Genomic DNA, 13,257 nt, shown 5'->3' with positions numbered 1-13,257 from the left:
CGGATGTCCCCAGAGGCTGTGGGACCACTTCCCCAGAAGTGTCAGAGCATAGAGTTTGTGGTGCCGTCCTGTCCTAGTGGTGGCCAAGGGCAACGGGTGGCAGGGGCAGGAATATGGACCAGAAAGGTGGAGCGTCCACAACCCTAAGTGAGGAGCTCCTGGTAATGTGCAAGGGAGCCAAGGGTGGGCCCAGGACACGGGCAGCTGCAGACACCTGAGATGGCCAGAACCCCAGGAGCCAGAGAAGTCTACACAAACAGGGGGGTTCAACAATTTACAGAGATACGATATTAAAGAAGTAGTGATGGTGACGAGCACTACAAAATGAAGTAAAGCAGATGAAGACGGGGTAGAGCATGTGGGGGGAGCTCTTTCAGAAAGGGAGACCGGGGTGGTGGCATTGAAGCAGAGACCCAAATGACATGAGGACTTTGGGGCAGGGACATTGTGGTGCAGGTGCCTGGAACAGAAGCAGGAAAGTCCTCAGGGATAGAGAAGAAGTCATAGCGATATGCAGGACAGGCTGATAGGTCAGGCCCTTGTCAACTCTAAGGAATATTTTTCTTGTTGATTGCAAGGATTTTTATTGAGACTGTTGGGAAGTCATTTCAGAGTTCTGAGCAGGAGACTGACATGATTTGGTTTCCTCTTAAAAAAAACTTGACAGTAGAATGACAAGAGTAGAAATGGGAAGACAATCAAGTAGGATGTTATACAGCACACATTTTTTTAAAGACTTTTCCAATTTATTTAAAAAAATTAAATTTATTTTTAAAAAGTGTGGTAAAATATGCATAATGTAAAATTTACCATTTTTCAGGGTACGGTTCAGTGGCATCAAGTACATTCGGACTGTTGCACAATCACGATCCATCTCCAAAACTTTTTTCATCTTGTAAGACTGAAACTCCATATCCGTTAAAGAGCTCCTCGTTCTCCCTTCCTTTAGCCTCTGGCAACACTTCTACTTTCTGCCGCTATGAATTTGACTACTTTTTTTTTTAATTAAAATTTTTTAAGAATACAGTTTTTTTTTTTTTGTTTTCATTCAATGATGCAAAACACAGATGCTGATTTGACGTACATTCACATATAACTTTTTCTCTCACATTTACAACACAACAGATTGGTGAGTCCGAAGGAACTCTAATCATGCTAAGGAGCAAATAGCATTAGTATTTCAATAGCTTATTCCAACTCAGTTCATCTTTAATACTCTATAATATCTTCATTATGTCATTTGATGAGATAGATCTGCCAGAAGATGGAGGTGACCAAGGTCAATCCAGCTCTTAGCCACAGGTGGGTCATGTGGTGACTTCTGAATGCAGAACCTTGATCATGCTGAAGAGCCACTTGGGAGCCCAGTCAGAGCTGCCAGCCTGGAGGAGGTATGCAACAATGCAAATGGTGTCATCTTGCTGGGCCGGGCTCCTGAATTTGACTACTTTAGATACCTCAATATAAGTGCAATCATACAGTTTTTATCTTTTTGTGATGGTCTTATTTCACTTAGTATAATGTCTTCAAGGTTGATCCATGTTGTAGCATGGATCAGAATTCCCTTCCTTTATAAGGCTGAATAATATTCCATCGTACGTACATAGTATATTTTGTTTATCCATTTATCCATTCACCCATCAATGGACACTTGGGTTGCTTCCACCTTTTGGTTACTGTGAATAATGCTACTAAGAACATGACTGTACAAATAGCTCTTCAACTGTACCTGGGTATGCTATGGGTGCTTTCAGTTCTTTGGGGTATATACTCAGAAGTGGAATTGCCAGATCATATGGAGTATAATTCTATTTTTATTTATTTTTTGAGAAACTACACACATCCTACCAGCAATGCCCAAGAGTCCAATTATCTTCACATCTTTGTCAACACTTTTTTTTTTTTTTCTCTTTTGGCAGTGGTCGTCCTAATGCATAGGAAGTGGTATCTTATGTGGTTTGCATTTCTGTAACGATATATAACTTTGCATTTTTTCATGTGCTTCTTGGCCATTTATATATTCTCTTTGGAGAAATATCTTGTCAAGTCTTTGCCTATTTTTCAATTGAGTTGTTAGTTTTTGTTGTTGTTGAGTTGTAGGAGTTCTATTTTTATTCTGGATATTAACCCCTTATCAGATGTGTGATTTGCAAATATTTTCATCATTTGGTGGATTGCCTTTTTACTCTGTTTATGTGCCCTTTAATATACAAAAGTTTATAATTTTGATAAAGTCAGATGTGTCTGTTATTTTTTCTTTTAAAGGCTGTGTGATATACAGGAAATTATTGCAAAATCCATGAAGCTTTCCCTTATATTTTCTTCTAGAGTTTTATACTTTTAGCACTTATGTTTAGGTCTTTGATCCATTTTGAATTCATTTTTGCGTATGGTATTAAGTAAGGGTCCAGCTTCATTCTTTTGCATGTGAATATCCAGTTTTCCCAGAACTATTTGTTGAAAACATTGTCTTTTCTCATAAATGGTCTTGTCATCCTTATTAAAAGTTTTTAGACCATATATGTGAGAGTTTATTTCTGGGGTCTCTATTCTACTTCATTAGGCTAAATATCTCTTTGTGCCAAGACTACACTGTTTTGATTACTGTGGTGTTGTAGTAAGTTTTGAAATCAGGAAATATCAGTCCTCCAACTTTGTTCTTTTTCAAGATCATTTTGGCTATTTGGAAGTCCCTTTAGATTCCATATGAATTTTAGAATAGATTTTTCTATGTCTTAGAAAAATATCATTAGGATTTTGATAGGGATTGTATTTTAATATTTTAATTTTAATATTTAATAATATTAAATCTTCCCATCCATGAACATAGGATGTCTTTCCATTTATTTATGTCTTCTTTAATCTCTCAGCAGTATTTTGTAATTTTCAGTGTACAAGTCGTTCATCTCCTTAGCTAATTCCTAATTATTGTATTTATATATTCTTTTTGATGTTATAATTAGAATTTTTAAAATTTTCCTTTTGAATTGTCCATTGTTAGTGTATAGAAATGTATTTTGTGCTGGTGGTTTAAATGACAGGTTTCTTTGTTGTAGTACCTGGACTGAGTTCTAGTTACAGGACTTTCTGTGTGCCTGGGGGTGGGGAAGGACATTGGCTGCCAAGGGGCTTGATGGAAGTTTTGGGAGTGATGCAACTTATACGACTGGTGATGGTTCCAAGACTGTATGCACTTCTCAGACTCATCCAATTGTATTCTATTGTATGTAAATTATACTTTAATAAATCTGACATTTACAAAGCTAAAAAAAATGGAAAAAAATTTTGTGTTAATTTTGCATCCTGCAATTTTGATGAATTTATTAGTTCCAATAACTTTTTTGTGTGGAATCTTTAGGGTTTTCTACATATAAGATTACATCACCTGCAAACAGACATGGCTTTACTTCTTTCTTACCAATTTGGATGTCTTTTAGTTCTAGCCAAATGTTACTCCAGCATTCTATCCAAGAAATGATGAAGATTTTAATGGGAGTAGGGGAAGTGAAAAATGCTTGGGTTTAGGACAAATTTTGCAGGTAGAAGAAACAGAATTGGTTGCCTTGGATTTTGGTTGTGGGAGAAAGAGAGGAGTTAAGAATGACTTCTAAGCTTAGAGATAGAATAACTGGCTGAATCATTGTGGTGCCATTTGATTAGATGGGGTAGATGGGTGAGTACATGCTTGGGAGGGGCCATATTAAATATGGTAATGGATGTGGACAATTTATATAAAAGCAAGAGAATATGGTAGCAAGAAGTCAGAAGACCGACCTCTGGGGCAAACTCACATTTAGAAAAAGGAGTAGAAGAAAAGGCACCAGAAAAGAGGACGAGAAGCAACCCAAGGGGTAGAAAACGAACGAGGAGAGCCGGAGAAACAAAACGAAGACAGTTTAAAGAAAGTGGCATTGGTTAATAGTGCAATGAATTGGGGAAGGAAGATGAGGACTGAGCAAGGACCTTTTATGTGAGCAATGAGGTGGTCACAGGTGACCTCCAGCAGAGCACTTGCAGCAGAATGGGGAAGGACTCTGCCCATGCGCAAGTAAGTTGGAAAAGCAAGTGGGTGATGGGAAGTGCTCTAAACAGCTCTAAAATGCCATACCTATAAAGCGAAGGCAGCATGGCTGTTACTGTTGTCATGGAAACAAAACCCATTTAGGAGAACTAATAGTCACTTAATACCCCCCTGAGTCTAGCCCATCACATTTCCAGGATCTGTTGTGAAAGATGCTGATAAAAACAGTTGTTAGAGGGACAGGGTTAATCAGGCTTCTTCCTTTTAGATGTGGTCCCTAGCTGAAATAATTCTCCCTTGAGAAGGAAGCCAGACCAACACCCACACCAAGTTCTATAAAGCACAGACAGACCAGCTGACCAAAGTTCCTTATTCTCTTGCTGTTAGCTGAAACTCTTCATAAAACAAATTTGCTGTTTCACTTTTCTTTTAAATAAGCAAGCTGAATTACTTGGAAGAGGAAGGCAGGAGGAATAGAGGAGACAGAAACCAAGCAGCCGAAGCCCAGAAACATTCTCTGGTGAGCGTTTGTTTTTATCTTTGTTTTGTTAATTTGTTATTGAGGATCAGACCTTGCTGATTACTTCATGGTCGGAAGAACGCCTTCTGAAAAGCAAGTTAATTTTGTTCTACTATAAATTTTTTTCCTACCAGATACGTGGACATTTGAAAGATATTGAGAAAGTACAAAAAAAAGTAGAAGAAAGCAAAAACCACTACTGAGCTAGTGTCTATTGACATATTTGGGGGGTAGTTCTTTCCATTCTTTTTTGCATGTCTGCTTATAATTTAGTTTGATTTCCACACGTGTGTCCATACAGTACGATTACTTGATGTGCATTGTTTCCATTAGAGCATAAACTGTACATTGCTATAAATTCTTCATAATTATCATTGTAAATTGCTGGATACTGTGGCATTGAGGAGATTTACCAGACCTCACTCAAGCATTCCTCTGGTTTTGACCATATAGCATCTTTCCTATCTTTCACAGACCGGGTCATTTTATTATGTAAAATGTATTTTTTTTTTCCCATTCAGGGGAGAGAAGGTTTTGGTGGGGGGGAGAGGAGGTTAAATTTGAGAATGTAGGTGTCAGTGGTTTTACTCGGAGATGAAATGAGAGGGAGAGAGTGTGTGATATGTACACATCTGTTTATTACCCCTTTTGGGACCCAAATCGGTGGTTTAGCTGTATATTCAGCCAGGATTACCTGATTCTGAGGAAACCAAAAAGTATCCCTAGAATAACTGAAGCTTAGCTTTTGGAGATGAGCCAGTCAACTGTAGTAGTTTTTGTTTTGTTCAAAAAATTGTCCAGGTTGTTCCAACCGGTGGCCAGCATAATAATAGCTGACCTAAGTCACCTGAAATATTTTCCTGTCTCTGACACATACCTGAGATTAATACATATTAAGGGAAGGACAGGTACCATTTCAGGCAAGCCACCCAAATCTCCCTTTGAATACTGTAGAAGTAATTTGTGGGAAGTATAAAATGAACAAAACCTCTAGGAATTTCTGTCATCCACCGTAACCACAGAAACTCTTGTGTTGAGAACCTACCTACCAATTTCAATTTACGAATGCTTTGAAGAGATGGACTTGTTTCCAGTGCATTGGTTAGAAGTTTAGAGAGGTTGAGGCTCCAGAATGTTCCAAATGAATCAAAATTATGCCCAGCATCTGTTAATATTCTCCCTTCCTGTCGGCCTGAGGTCATAAGGGGTCCAACAGCACACAAACAACACCTGTTCTGGAAGAAAAATAGCATCTTTTTGCAATGTGTTCATGGCTATGTGTCAGGATCACATCGGGCATTTTTTTTTAAAAGATGTATGTATTTATTCATGAGAGACAGACTGAGAGAGAGGCAGAGACACAGGCAGAGGGAGAAGCAGGCTCCATGCTTCTGGAGCTGGATGCGAGACTCCATCCCAGGACTCCAGGATCACAACCTGAGCCAAAGGGAGGCGCTGAGCCAACCAGGTGTCCCAACATTGGGCATTCTTAGTACCCTATGTGTTTTCCAGACTGAGGAACTCCCATTTTTCAAGTGTGTCTTACACAGTAGACACCTGAGGCACACTAGTCCTCCAAGACTAAGCCTAGAAGATAAAAGCCTAACAAGGGCTTGTACCGTTACCAGTAGGCTCGGCTTAGTGCAGCAGCCAAGCTGGATAGTGCAGAGAAAGGCCAGCATTTGTCTGTGTTGCTCTGCTTTGCTTTGCTATAGCGCCTTGTCAAATTTATGTGAGAACCTCCAGCACTGCATCCGTGATTTTTCTCAGGGCACTGACCACTGCCTTCTTCGTACTGGAGTTACTCAGGTGCACATCTCCACCCTTCTACAGACCAAGATGCCTGAGGATGGAGTCCTTGCAGAAACCCTAGTCCAAGATGCCTGAGGATGGAGTCCTTGCAGAAACCCTAGTCCATGGGCTCCATTAAGAATAGATGGAAAAGTAGAAATAAATTAATTTATCAATGAATGTGGAATTTAGTTAATGGCTCATGTTTATCTCTGTTGAATCAACTAACGTTAAAAAAAAATTACTCATGAGAGACACAGAGAGAGGCAGAGACACAGGCAGAGGGAGAAGCGGGCTCCCTGCGGGGAGACGCTCAACCACTGAGCCGCCCAGGTGTCCCTGCACCTATTAACTTCTTTATATTAACTCATCCACGGAGCAAATGGTACAACGTCTGACAGTATTTAGAGGAAAACTCCATCGGATCCATCACCTGGCAGTAGAATGGGCTGATGCGTTTGATAAAGAAAATAACGGAAGCTGGAGCCGTTGAGTTGGACTCAAAGAAATCCCCAAATTGGAAGGGTCCTTAGGAAGATCCAGGGTCAGGAAAGAAAGCTTTTTGCATCTCTAATGTTTCAAAGAGAGGTTTCAAGGACAGGGAGAAGCAGATTTGAAGAACAAGAAGGAAGGAGAAAGGACCGGAGGGAGGACAGGCCAGGGAAGGGACAGAGAAAAGAAGCAAGTGGAGGGAGAGGGAGGGGAGCAGAGCCTATTTGCTTTAGAGGTTTATTAAAAAAAAAGAAAAAAAAGAAAAAAAAGAAAAAAAAGATTTTGTTCATTATTTGACAGAGAGAGAGAGAGAGAGAGCGAGAGCACAAGCAGGAGGAGCTGCAGGCAGAGGCAGAGGGAGAAGCAGGCTCCCCACCGAGCAGGGAGCCCGAGGCGGGCCTCGATCCCGGGACCCCGGGGTCCTGACCTGAGCTGAAGGCAGACACTTAACCGACTGAGCCCCCAGGCACCCCTTTCATTGTACATTATAGAAACAACAATTTCTTATCATAAAAAAAGACTGTGTCCCACGTCAGTGTCCCCCTCTGGGGCCGTAGAGACAGCCTTTGCCGGGTTCGCCTCGCACACAAGCCATGAGGTGCACAAAGCACTGGGGCGTCGCATGTTCCTTAAAGGAAGTAGATTTCCTTTCATTTTGCATTGACAACACTTTTTATTCTCTTACCAATTGTTGGAGACAATGGAAGGCACTGTCCTTGTTGCCTGCAGCAGACAAATCCCTACCGGGAACCTGCTTGGACTTGCAAGGACAACCGCTGCCACCCCTCCTCGTGCCCGGAGTGTCCCTGTCCACGAGTTCGGGGCAGAGCACCGGCGGGCCCTCTCCTGCTGCCCACCACCCCGGCCGCGGCCTCTGTGCTCCTGCCCCAGAACCTAGATTTGAATTTCAAAAACAGTCAGTTCGTGATGAAAAATAAACACTATTTTGTTGCAAAAGACCATTGGGAATTTTTGTCTTTTTCCCTGGAGGACATTTAGTGTGAGGCAGGAGTGGGGGACGCCAATGACCCTTGACCCGCTCGCGCTGTGCTAAGGCCCAGGGCACCGCAGCCTTCGGGGGGCCTCCCCGCCGTGGGCCGAACCACCCGGGGGTGGGTGGGGAGAGGAGCGATGGGTGCCCGGGGGTGCGGGCCTACAGGCCATGGGGGCGGGGGGCGGCCCAGGGCCCGATGGGGTCGGGGCAGGCTTTTTCGTAGAAGTGGCGTCTAGAAAGAAGCGTGAGGCTGTGTCAGCGGTGGCCAGATGATCCGGAGCCCCGGGTGGATGCGCAGGGGAGGGCCGGTCCATGGGGCTGGAGTGGATCTCAGGGGACTCGTGGGAGACATACGCCGGGTGACAAGATCCGCACTGTGACCGCCTGGAGTCACGCTTGATTCTGATGCGATAGTGGGTTTGAAGCCGAAGCGTAGGGTTGTCAGATACACAGTTTGGAAAGGTCCCTCTGGCCACTGGGTAGAGAAGGGACCGAGAACAGCAAGAGCGGTGGCAGGGAGCCACTAAGGGGATTGTGTCCCTTGTGCAGGTGAAAGGTGACAACCTGTCCCGGGGCCACCGTCCACTGGGCCCTGTGATGAAAGGAGGTGGGAGGCGGGGAGAGGGGGGTACTGAGGCCAGGTGGGCTTCGGGGTTGTGGGGGGACCCTGGGCAGCAGGGCAGGCCCGGCAGGGAGGTGAGCCCGGGCCTTCCTGCTGCTCCGTGCCCTCCCCTCTGTAGCTCACACATGCCCGTGGCCCCCGTGCCCCGCGCAGCTTCCTGGGGAACCTCCCGGACAATTCCCCCGGCTTCCCGTTTTCCCAGACACATCAAAGCACCCTCTTCTTATTGTTTCTCAGTGCCCTACACAGCTACCCTCCACCTGGCACACTAAAAAGTCCTCAGGCTCTTCTCCCCTTGGCATCAGGCAGGGTGGCATCAAGCACAATAATGTGCCTGAGTGCCAGGTCCGCACAGCTGGGTGGGAGGCTTTCCCCGGTGTCCCCTCCTTGGGCTTCTGGAAACCTCTAAGGGGGTGAGTACTTGTTAATGCTCAATCAGTGAGCAAGGAGGGGTAGAGCTGAGATTTGGCTCCTCTTGTGGTTTAAAGCTTTTCTGTGATACCACGGCGCCTCTGTGTCCTCCCGAGATGCGAAGGATGCTTCACAAGCCCCCTTCGTAAATGATTTCTTGGCTCTAAGACGTGAATTCAACAGCAGAATATGAAATGCCTTGGTGGGAGGGAAGAGAAGGAGACGGAGTCTTCATCTGAATGAGGGCACTTTGCTGAGCCCCTGAGTCACAAGCCTCTGGGTCATGTCATGTGCAGTCACTTTGTGGGCAAGGATAGTCTGAACGCTGACACCGCTTCTAAGAAATTATTGAGCTCTGTTGGGTGACGGCTCCTGAAATGACACTTGCTGGCCTTCTGGCTTTGCAGTGAGAAGGCTGGACAATCAGACACAGACGTAGAGTGGCCCCTTGGCCCTCCTGAGGTCGGAGACTGGGTTAGTCACAGACACCGCCAATCTTCCTGGATACACTGGTGAAGTGCGCTGGGGCCAAAAATTGCTGAGATAAGTTTATAAAATTCAATCCGTAATCAGTGACGTCGGTTCATATGTTCTCTGCAACCAGAGCTAAGGGACGCCTGCGTGGCTCAGTGGTTGAGCATCTATCTCCCTGCTTCTCCCTCTGCCTGTGTCTCTGCCTCTCTCTGTGTCTCTCATGAATAAATAACCGAAGTCTTAAAAAAAAAAAAAAAAAAAAAAAAGAACAAACCAAAAACAACCCAGAGCTAAGAAGTTAGAAGAGCCAGCACTGAGTTAAAATAATCCTTAAACAAATGAAGTCATATCTTCAAGGGGCTCAGAGAAGTCCTCACACACTCAGGTCTTTGTGTTCAATTTTGTCTTCGTCTCTTGTAGTGGTTGAGTGTCCCTAGTGAGAAAGAACATGGAAGAAAAGTTAGCTTTGGGACAACCTTGGAGGACAAGAGAAGGAGATTAAGCAGAGACAGAGGTGGGAAGAAGGAGGTCAGAGATAATGCCATGCATCTCACTTTTGGGGGCAGAGAGAGGCCCCCTCACATGCTCAGATGCCAACCTTCTCCTAGGGTTCAGTTCTTGCTATGCTCCTGGAGATACACTGTTCTCTGGAAGCATCTGTACCCTCAAAATTGTGAAAAAAATCCAGTTTTAAGGGGCAACTATCTCCAAATGTGTTCAAAATCCATAGGCATCTTTTTGCACAGGAAAACCATGCAGAGAGGAGCTTCACAGGAGAACGTACAAACAAGAGGAAAAAAGCAATCAAGCAAACCATGGAGAAAAGGCAAAGGGTAGAAAAAAGACAACTTTTGCTAATCTACGTGTCTTGGGCTGATGTCTGACATCTGACTCCTCTGAAATGGTCGCTTTTCATCCACGCAGACCTTTGCCCTGATTAATGTCGGCTCCGGCAACACACATTTTCTTGAGGTGCCTCTTCCGTCTGTCCGTGTGCCTTTGTGGTGGTGGATGTCGTTTTTCCCTGCGTCCTGAGGTCTGAGCGAAGTTCCCCTTTCCGTGGAAGAAGGCGGCGGTCGTGGGTGCTGCCGCCCAGCCCCATCCCCAAGCCGGGCCTGACAGTCCATGTTTCACGAAGGCCCAGCAGCTCTGGGCAGAGGCCTGGCCAGGACGGCTCTGGTGGCTTCCCTGAGCCCTCAGGAGTCGGGGAAAGTACTAGAAGGAGAGGAAGGCAGACGCAGACTGAAGGGCACATGAGGATCGGCAGCTGGGCCAAATTAGCGAAAAGCTGACAACCCAACTGCTATGATTTTAAGAAAATGTTCTAATTAGGAGACTTTAATATGATAAGGTGTCAGGTCTTTAGAGCTAAAAGAAGAAACCAAATGAACGAAATGCAGGATTTATTTTGGGGTTTTTTGAACTGCCTCAGAACATTCTGGAATATAGGGAGCAGGCAAGTCAGGGAGAGGGACCAGTCCGCCGTACCCTCCCTACTGGTCCTGCTGGGCTGCTGGAGTCCGAGGACAGACGGCGACGGGGGCTGCAGGTGTGGTTACAAAGGCAGCCAGTCAGGTCAGACAATGAGGGGGGCCCGGGGGCCCAGCGAGGCCAGAGACCCACTGCGCCCCGCGACACCTGCCCGCAGGAGCCGGCCCACCCCGGGGCTGGGAGCCGGGCTGGCCCAGGGGCTCTTGCTCGGGGTTTCAGGCCACCGCAGACACCCGCAGCCATCTGGTGAGCAACACATTGAATTTCCTGCCCGCTGAGGCTCAGGTGGGTGGGATCCGGGAGGGCAGGGTTCTGGAAGCTTCGCTACTTCCAAATCTGGGAGTCCTGACCCGAGGGCGAAACCTGAATAGCAAAGCTCCGGGAGTGGAGGCTCCGATCACCCGTGGGGTGCATCACCGGGCCTTACACAGGACTGGGCTCCAGAGCCCCCGGCCCCAGGCCGTTAGGCAGACTCCGCAGAGCAGACTAAGCGGCTTGGAGCCTCCTCTCGGGGAGTCTGCCCTCGGGGAGCTTCCAGAGCTGCAAACGCTAATCAGCCTTCCCGGGTTACAGCAGATCGGCCTAGGCGCTGACCTCTCAGCTCCCGGGCCAGGGGGAGCCAGGGGCCTTCGGGAGGCAAAGGCCCGTTGGCCTGGAGGTGCCTCTGGGGACTTGCACTTTGAGGCACCTTGGGGGGGCACAGGGCGGAGGAGGGATGGCAGCAAGAGAATGCTCCGAAGTGCTGGCTCCATGGAATCGGGGCCCTGTGGGTGCCACCCACCTGCCCCCCATCTATGGTGAAGCCTGGGGAGCAGCTCAGTTCCTCATTCAAAAGATGTGGTAATCTCAGTTCTGTCTGTATTTCTTTTCTTTTCTTTTCTTTTTTTTAAGATTTTATTTGTTGATTCATGAGAGACCTGGAGAGAGAGGCAGAGACACAGGCAGAGGGAGGAGCAGGCTCCCTGCAGGGAGCCCGACGTGGGACTCGATCTCGGGACCCCGGGACTCGATCTCGGGACCCCGGGGTCACGCCCTGGGCGGAAGGCAGGCGCTAAACCGCTGAGCCACCCGGGGACCCCCCCTCTGTCTGTATTTCTATTTGCGTCTCTAAAACTTAATTTACTTTAACCCTTTGGAAAAAATCTGAAAAGTACCAGACCATCGCGAGGAGGCCAGAACATATACGAGGCTTTAAGTGTCGGCCACGACTTTTGGGGCCAGTTTCAAGGAAGGACTGAGCAGTCCTGCAGGTCAAGAATCAGGGACTCGATGATACTTCCCTATTTCGAGGAATGGATCCGTTGGGTACTGTGGGGCCTCTGGGATTTCGAGGGACAAACATGTTGTAGAACCTTCTGATCCAAAGGGTTGGTTCTCTGCACACATTCAGGTCTTAGTCGGAGATCCTTTGCCCTAACAACGACTCCCACGTGGTGCTCTCTCTCGTGCCAGCCCTGGCCTATGCACCGTCCATGCATCCACACCTTCATCCTCACAGGCACCCTGGGAAGGAATGACTGGTATTATCACTGCCCCCCACTTGATGGAGGAGGAGTGGAGGCCCAGGGAGAGAAAGTTACTGGCCCAGGGTCACAACGCCAGTTGGTGAAAGAACAAGTGCTCACGTGTGGAGTCTCTGCCCTCACCTGCTGCCCTGCCATTGCCTCCCTGCCACACAGACGCCATAAATATATATATATATATATATGATTAAGTATCTCTCAGCCTTGTTTTGATATTTTTACCAATGCCCTGAGAGCCTTTTCACCTTTTAAATCATTTTTCAGGGCACTTGAGTGGCTCGGTCGGTTAAGGGTCTGCCTTTTACTCAGGTCATGGTCACAGGTCCTGGGATCGAGCCCTGCATTGGGCTCCCTGCTCAGCGGGGAGTCTGCTTCTCCTTCTCTCTCTGTTCCTCCTCCCTGCGCCTCCTCTCTCTCTCAAGTAAATAAATTAAAAATCTTTAAAAAATAAATCAATTTCTCAAGGCCCCAAACTTGAAGTTAAATCATAATAGTTACATCATTGAGTGTCCAAACCGGGTGAAATATTTCCCACTCATCATGCCATTAATAGACAAGGCAAGTGAGTTCCAGAGACGAGAAATCACTTGTATGGGATTCCCAAGCTTATAAGTAGCAGATTTGACTCCATGACCTTACCCCAACTCCCTCCTCTGAATAGTTCCATGAGCTATAAAAAGAAGGTTCTATTTGCCATTTCATAGTATTCCGTAGCTCTGAGGGCGAAAACCCAGGTTATACTCTAAAGTTGTCAGAGGAAACAAAGAGCATTATGTTGGGGGGAGTTGTGACCTGCAGGGTGGTTATTAAAGCAGATGCCTCATGCCATGAAGAACTTCAAACCCACAGTGACATGGTGGGAGGATGTAGACCTAAGTGAAGGCGAGAGGGAGGGGTCTGATGGGGCTGTGAATTCAC

At 46.4% G+C, this 13,257-nt stretch overlaps 1 protein-coding gene across 5 annotated transcripts in view; it reads left to right on the top strand.

The window, feature by feature from the left end:
- Positions 1-13,257, top strand: part of CYSLTR2 (cysteinyl leukotriene receptor 2) — a 47,617-nt gene that overhangs the window by 13,082 nt on the left and 21,278 nt on the right. For 3 of the 5 annotated variants that reach the window (XM_038569494.1, XM_038569491.1, XM_038569490.1), the window contains exon 1: positions 4,285-4,541. The gene's annotated coding sequence lies outside the window, so the exon portion shown is untranslated. Of the gene's footprint in view, positions 1-1,252; positions 1,392-3,752; positions 4,049-4,284; positions 4,542-13,257 lie in introns of those variants that run through there. The other 2 variants (XM_038569493.1, XM_038569492.1) reach the window with 2 other exon arrangements.

The sequence above is a fragment of the Canis lupus genome, chromosome 22 (genome assembly GCF_011100685.1).
Source record: "Canis lupus familiaris isolate Mischka breed German Shepherd chromosome 22, alternate assembly UU_Cfam_GSD_1.0, whole genome shotgun sequence".
Lineage (NCBI taxonomy): Eukaryota > Metazoa > Chordata > Mammalia > Carnivora > Canidae > Canis > Canis lupus.
The sequence above is the reverse complement of the archived record's forward strand: the minus strand, read 5'-3'. Positions and strand labels throughout refer to the sequence as shown.